General features: G+C 49.4%; 1 pseudogene; it reads left to right on the top strand.

The window, feature by feature from the left end:
• Positions 1–1,620: 1,620 nt before the first annotated feature.
• LOC129715443 (U2 spliceosomal RNA) lies at positions 1,621–1,728 on the top strand (annotated as a pseudogene).
• The last annotated feature ends 6,271 nt before the right edge of the window (positions 1,729–7,999 follow it).

Raw genomic sequence — 7,999 nt, forward strand, 5'->3', positions numbered from 1 at the left:
TCAGAAGGCTTAGAGAGTTTGGCATGTCCCCTACAACTCTCACCAACTTCTACAGATGCACCATACAAAGTATTTTATCAGGATGCATCACAGCTTGGTTTGGGAACAGCTCCATCCAAGACCACAGCCAAGGTCATCACACAAACCAACCTCCCTTCCATTCTCTCAGTTTGCACCTCAAGCTGCCTCAGCAAGGCCAGCAGCATAATCAAGGACCAGTCGCACCCTTGCCACTCCCTCTTCTCCCCTCTCCCAGCAGGCAAAACGCACACCTCCAGATTCAGGGACAGTTTATTCCCAGCTGTTATCGGGCACCTGAACCATCGTACCACAACCAGTGCTGAACGGCTATCTATCTCATTGGAGATTCTCGGCTTATTTTTGATCGGACTTTACTGGATTTTACTTCGGAGTCACGTGAGTGACTACGTGAAGAACCCGCTTCCAACGCATGCGTGTCATATCGCTACATGCATTGCAACGAGTCACACAGGGGGGAATGACGTTCCCCAAGCGGGAGAATTTGAAAGTCGGGAACAGCAGGTAAGAGACTCTGCGTTCATTTTTTCTACTTACCTTTTAGGTGGAGACATGGACCTGAACCATGAAGGCTGCGGAAAGCTGGCGGGGAGACCCGCGGAGTGCGAGCAGCCGGCAGGAGCAGCAACGGCACCAGTTTCCTGGAGGGGAAAAACCTGTGCCCGACTTCGCTCCCGCACCGGCAAAATTCTCTTCTCGGCCGGGCGGGAAGCAAAGCAAAGAGGTCCCGTATGCCAGTCTCAAGCGAGACTGGCTTGGAGCAGTCGCTAGCGGCCAGTGCCGAGGCTGCAGGACAGAGAGCAGGGACCAGCGCTGGAAGTACCGGGGGTACACAGCAGGGCTGGAAACACTCAGCGAGTGCAGCGGCACTAATGGAGCAAAGGAACTGGGGACGTTCGGGCCGAAAACCTTCTTCAAACGGTAAGCACCGGGGTTGGTCCAAGGGGTCCCTAGGAACAGCCGGGTTTTACCGACTGCGGAACTGCCGCGAAGGACCAGCCCCGTGAACACCGGGGTCGGTCCGAGCGGATCGAACCCGACACGCAGGGAACGACGTTCACCAGCGGGTGAATTGAAAGTCGGGAACAGCAGGTAAGAGACTCTGCGTTCCTTCCACTTACCCTTTAGGTGCAGACATGGACCGGGTCCATGTAAGCTGCAGAAAGCTGGCGGGAGAACTGCGGAGTGCAAGCAGCCGGCAGGAGCAGCAACGGCAGCGGCAGCGGCAGCCGGCAGAAGCAGCAACGGGAGCAGCAACGGCAGCCGGCAGCGGCAGGAGCAGCGGCAGCGGCAGCGGCAGGAGCAACAGCGGCAGCCGGCAGTGGCAGGAGCAGCAACGGCACATCGATTCCCGGAGAGGGAAAACACCTGTGCCCGACTTCGCTCCCGCACCAGGGGGGAAAATTCATTTCTCGGCCAGTATGCCAGTCTCGCTTTGGAAGCGAGTCTGGCTTGAAGCAGCGCTAACGGCCAGCGCCGAGGCCAAGGACATTGCAGTGGAGTTGACTGGCTGCAATCGACCGCGAGGGACCAATACCGTAAGTACCGGGGTCGGTCCCAGCGGGTTTTTTAGTTACAGAGATCGCTTCTTGGCCTTTTGGCTAAGATCAAGTATAGTATCTGTTTATTATCAGTTTTAATGTCTGATACGTCCCTTATCTAAGGACCATATAAGCAGGAGTGCCCACAACTGAGGGCATTGGAGTGGGGTTGACCGGCTGCAACGACCGCGAGGGACCAGTACCGTGAGTACCGGGGTCGGTCCCAGCGGTCTGAGATAAGCAAGCAGCCAGGAGCGCTGAGAGCGTTGGAGCCAGGTTTTGACCGCCTACACAGCAAAATCCAGACGTATCGGGTACAACCCCACGGACCCCATTGAATTGAGTGGCGGTGCAGGCTCGAGGGGCTGAATGGCCTGCTCCTGCACCTAATTTCTATGCTTTTTCATAAAAATCTGTTTATTAATCCTTTGGTTAAAGTATTAGATGGGTCCATGGCGCTGGAAGTATGGAGACGGCGTGGACCCGCTAGCCCCCGCTGGAGGAAGCCGGTACGGTGGCTGCAGCATGACAGCAGCCAGCACAGGTGCCTGTGAGTACCGGGACCGTGTGGAGTGGTGGACCTACATACAAGACCGGTGTAGCCAGCGGTAGGGCGAGGAAAACCCGCAAACCAGTGCCTGTGTGTACGGGGGACGGGAACAGCGGGGGGAAAAAGGAGCTCCTTCACAGTAGCAGTCACATGGATGTGGAGACTAGCCACAGTGGGCAGGAGGTAAGCCCCACATGGGTATCCCGTGCGGGACCCCTAGAGATCTCTAACACTATAAAAAAGAGTAGGCAGGACCCTGATGGGCCAGAGCCTGGTAATACAGTGTCCCATGATCCTAACACAGCAGGGACTCTGCTGGACATGGTGGCTGATTACTTTAAACCAAGTCAAACAGGGGTAGACTTGGATCCAGGATGGCAATAGTATTAACTATATGTCTGGCCACAAACTCCAACAAGAAATATTTACAGAGACTGGCCAGACATCTGCCACCTGGCAACGGTGAGGCATTACAGGTGCCCAGTGTAAACCAATGCATTTGGCAGCATTTGGGGAGGAACATCAGGAACCAGGACCTCAAGATCCAGAAAAACCTTAAAGGGATTGACGGAAGGGATCACAGCATACACCCGCACCCTGGACTAAACAGAGGTAACCAAAGACCATCAAGACGCACTAGCTCTGTATTAGTAATATGCAATATGAGCTGAACTACATGTGGAAGGCTGCCATTCAGCCAGCACTGGACCCCTAAAATGCTACCATTTGCAAACAAAGAACCGTGTGTGGACGAAGCCAAGACACGGGGGTTCATCAAGGCCAGCGCAAGGGCCTATTTTGGAGCACGATACCAGCCACATGCAAGGCCATATAAATGTGGCTCATACCAGCGGCAGTGCCAGAAATCAATATAACCCGCAGCAGCCTTTTTAGGGTATGGCCAGGGACGGCCACCCTGGAAGGTGCGGAAGCCTCAACCTCCCACATAACCCCGAACCAAACCAGAACCCCCTTTTATAACAAAACCACCGGTAACCATGGAGGTAGGTGGGTGTGGTTCTTCTGTAAAAAAGGGGACCCCTAGAGATCTCTAACTCTATAAAAAAGAGTAGGCAGGACCCTGATGGGCCAGAGCCTGGTAATACAGCGTCCCATGATCCTAACACAGCAGGGACTCTGCTGGACATGGTGGCTGATTACTTTAAACCAAGTCAAACAGGGGTAGACTTGGATCCAGGATGGCAATAGTATTAACTATATGTCTGGCCACAAACTCCAACAAGAAATATTTACAGAGACTGGCCAGACATCTGCCACCTGGCAACGGTGAGGAGGATAGATGGGGGTTGCAGGATTATCATTGACCTTTCAACCCTAAACACATTTGTTCAATATGTTCATTTTAAGATGGATACTCTTATTACTGATAAAGACTTGGTGTCAGCTGGGTTTTTCTATATGGCAGGCATTGACTCAAAAGATACATACTATACAGTACCCATCAGAGGGGATCACAGACGGTGTTTGAAATTTAACTGGATGGGGGGGGAACTTTGGCAATATAGAGCTTACCAAAGGGGCAAACATCAGCCCCAATATTATTTACTAAAATTCTAAAACCAGCTTGGCATTGTTACGTAAACAAAGCCATAGGGTGATGTATTTTCCCCCGTTCTGCCCCATCAATGGGGTACTAGGGAAATTCAACTAGACTCGGCATCTGGGATTCTCATAGTACCCGACTGGCCTACTCAATCATGGTATACGGTCATACAGGGGATGGTGTTAGAACCATGTTCCCTCATGAACATAGCCAAATTTATCAATTCATCCAGTGACTGGGGGCAGTCATCCATGCCATAAGACTATGGATTTGTTGATTTGTAGAGTCTGAAAGACCCACTACACAGACAGGATGATGAATCTCATCTCATCTGCACTAAGACTGTCAACACGGAAGCAGTACCTTGGACACATCAAGAAATGGGGCATATACTGCTTGGACAACAACCTCGACCAAAAGGCCAAGAACATTCTGGCCGCATTGGAATTTTAACAAGCCTCCATTATGATAATCGATGGAGCTACAGTGCCATCAATAGTGCCAGAAGTGCACTCTCCAATTACCTATCACAAGGAACGGAGCGGCACACGGTGGGAACGCACCCCCTGGTAACAAAACTCATGAGGTGCATATTCAATGGTAATCCCCCTAAAACCAGGTACTCCGAAATCTGGGAGGTGGGTGTCGTTCTAAACATGCTGAGGAGCTGGTAGCCCATAACAGCATTGTCACTTCAGTAACGGACCATGAAGATGGTTATGCTCATGGCGTTAGTTACCGCACAACGAGTCCAGCCATTAAGCAAACTGAGCCTGGACTCCCTGATCATCTCACCCGAGAAACTGGTGTTTGTCATACAGGATTTAATAAAAGAAAACAGACCAGGTTCATCGGGTCAAGTGTTTGAATTTATGGTATACCCATATGACGAACGACTGTGTATAGCAAGACACATCCAACTATACATAGAACATACTAAGAGCATTCGAGGTCAGAGAATGGCGTTGTTAATCTCTTACAAGAAACCGCACAAAAGGGTCATGACCCAAACTATATCAAGGTGGCTGAAATATGTCCTAAAGATGGCAGGAATAGACACTAATGTTTTTTGTTTAACTCTCATTCCACCAGGGCTGCAGCAACATCCGCAGCAAAAATTCTAGAGGTACCCACAGACCAAATCCTCAGAATGGCAGGATGGTCATCCGAAAGGATTTTCCAAAGGTTTATAATAAACCAGTTATTTTTTGGAGCCATCATCGTGTTCGGAAACCATTTTACGTTCAACAATATAATTTGCCCGAAAGGTTACAGGGCTATGATTGTCAATTTTAAAAAATGTATATATTTTTCGTTATACCACACAACTCTTTGTATAAGTGTGTTTTAAAATTACTAATGATGCTCTCTCCCAATACCCAAGGCAGTTGTGAAGCATGGACTCGTTCCACGGCATGAGGTCACAGAGCTTTGAAATCTTCACGTAGTCACTCACGTGACTCCGAAGTAAAATAGTAAGATTAAACGAGAACTTACCAGTTTGAAGTTTGATCTGTATTTTATGAGGAGGAACGTTGAGGGAATACGTGCCCTCCACTCCCACCCTCTTATGATCATATCAAAAACTGGTATCTCTTTGATAATCTTACTATGTTAGGTCATTATAGGTTTCTGTGACCTCACACCGCTGCTTTGAAGAATGACACGCATGCGTTGGAAGCGGGTTCTTCACGTATTCCCTCAACGTTCCTCCTCATAAAATACAGATCAAACTTCAAACTGGTAAGTTCTCGTTTAATCTTACTATTTTATCTTGCACTAAATGTTATTCCCTTCATCATGTATCTGTACACTGTGGACAACTCGATTGTAATCATGTACTATGGCGAGACACACATGATCTTTATTGTTAGTTAGAGTCAGACACTCGCGCGCTGAGAGTGAGCACTCACTGAGTCCATGCAGTTGAGCACATCCGTGACTCATGACATCATCCTCCCGCCAAACGCAGTCACGTGCCCGTTCCATTTCTACTAACGAGGGTTCGATCTATCTGGCCCAACCACCAGATGGCGCCACAGTATAGTCATTTTGCTGACTGGTTGGCACGGAAGTAGGAGCTTTTTACTGGGCCTCAGGACACACAATAAAGTGTGTGTGTAACTTAGTGTGCATATGTCAGTGTGCGTGTGTGAGTGTGTGTCTGGGGTTGTATGCATCTGTCCACCTGTGTGTATATGTAGGTGAGAGGGTGGGGATTGGGGGAAATTCCTTCATTCTCCATCGACTTAGACGGGACGCAGCGGTAGAGTTGCTGCCTCTCAGTGCCAGAGAACCGGGTTCCATCCTGACTATGGATGCTGTCTGTACGGAGCCTGCACGTTCTCCTCGTGACCACGTGGGTTTTCTTCGGGAGCTCTGGTTTCCTCCCGCACTCCAAAGACGTACAGGTTTATAATTTAATTGGTTTTGGTAATAATTGTCAATTGCCCCTTGTTTGTGGGATAATGTCAGTGTGCGGGGTCAGCACGGACTCAGTGGGCCGAAGGGCCTGTTTGTGCGCTGCATGTCTAAAATCTCAGCTCTCTCTGTAACATGGTGGCCCGAGTCTCTGGTGCTGGGCAAGGACGGCTGGGCCTCTCCACGCTCCAGTAGGATGGCTGCACTTCCCAACAATGTTCCCAGCAACACACAGTGTGAATCCGGAGATGTGCATTTTCACACGCATACACCTCGTGCCTGATGGGAGAAGGGAGACGAGGATGTGACTCGTCCAAGATTATGTTGATGGCCTTGCCGAGGCAGCGTGAGGTGTAAATGGAGTCAATGGAAGGGAGGTTGGTTTGTGTGATGGTCTGGGCTGCATCCACAATTTGCTGCAATTCATTGCGGTTTGAATGGAGCTGTTCCCAAACTAACCTGTGATGTATCCTGATAAAATGCTTTCTACCTCTGTCCATTCACTTCAGCTTTATCAGGATTCCTTGATGCTGGGCTTGCTTGAATGCTGCCTGGATGACAAAGGCATTTGGCCTCCCCTCATCTATGGGGATCAGCCCCATTGCCCCTTGTCAGGGCCAAGGCAGTGATGAGGTGTGTTGATGCATGCGTCCAGGAAACTCAAACCAGGTACCAGTGAGTAGGTGACTCATTGTCCTCTGATTGTACTGTTGAGAACTGTTTGATTGAAGATTGGGAATGGGCAAACATTTACAGGAAAAACACAAAGTGCTGGAGGATTTAGTGTACGGGGGTCGCTGGTTAGCACATACTAGGTGGGCCCAAGGGCATGTTTCCACACTGTACCTCTAAATCGGGTGAGCGGTGTAAGTTATTGGGGCAAATCCTCCAAAATCATGGAAGAACTCGGATAAGGACATGGACATTTTAAAAAGACAAATTTGCTGGCTGCAACGGAATAACCCCCAATCCACAAACCTGTCTGGCATGTGGACTTGCGCATCAAACAACTGGGCGAATGGTGTGGGGAGGAAAGGCTGAGACGGAGCTAACGAGGTTATCTTGGATACACAAAGGAAGGAACCAAGTCTCAGCAGGATAACCCATCCATCGAGACAATAGGAGCCCGTCCAGGCGATGGGATAACGATCAGGCTGAGGGATCATGACATCAGCAAGCCCCTTATCATCGGAAGCCTATTGTTCATGCCAGATCGAAACTGGGTATCATCAAAAGAACCCTTTTCATCCAGAGGACCACCTGGGGGTTTCAAAGGAAGCTCAGGTATAAAACAGAAGTCAAGCCAGAACTCTTTCTCTCTTCTTCCTGCTCTGCTGGACGGCTCGTGAGCCCAACTATAACGCTCTCTTTCTGCTCTGCTGGACAGCTCGTGAGCCCAAACTGTAAGTACCCCAGTGACCTGGTGAAATTCCCGAAATAGGATAGAGAGTGAGGGGAAAGGGAAAGGGGTTGTACTTGCAGTAAAAGTCGTGCTAAAGGACGTTTTACGACGTGGATGATAGTTTGCCGTCCATGTCTTAATTAAAAGCATAAGGTTTAGCCAGTTAGTATTGTAGTGTTGGTGAGCGAGATGTCGATCTCTCATTGTCAGATATAAGCCTGTGAAATGTTAGACTTGCTTTGAGTCAACTGGTTTCTGTTTTCCCTCATCAGCACACTATGGTTCAAATCAACCGTTTTATCATATCCCACCATAATTCGAGGTATAGAACCTGGGGATACCTTGTGTTAAGGGAAAAGCAAAAACATACGCGGGAGACGCACGGGCAGCGGCTCTGCAGTAGTATGTCGTTTTTTTGTTGTTCAGTCTCGTGGGAGGGTAGGTTAGTAGGTTTTTTTTTAATGGTGATGTGGTGTGGGGGA

The sequence above is a fragment of the Leucoraja erinacea genome, unplaced genomic scaffold (assembly GCF_028641065.1).
Source record: "Leucoraja erinacea ecotype New England unplaced genomic scaffold, Leri_hhj_1 Leri_1175S, whole genome shotgun sequence".
Taxonomy (NCBI): domain Eukaryota; kingdom Metazoa; phylum Chordata; class Chondrichthyes; order Rajiformes; family Rajidae; genus Leucoraja; species Leucoraja erinaceus.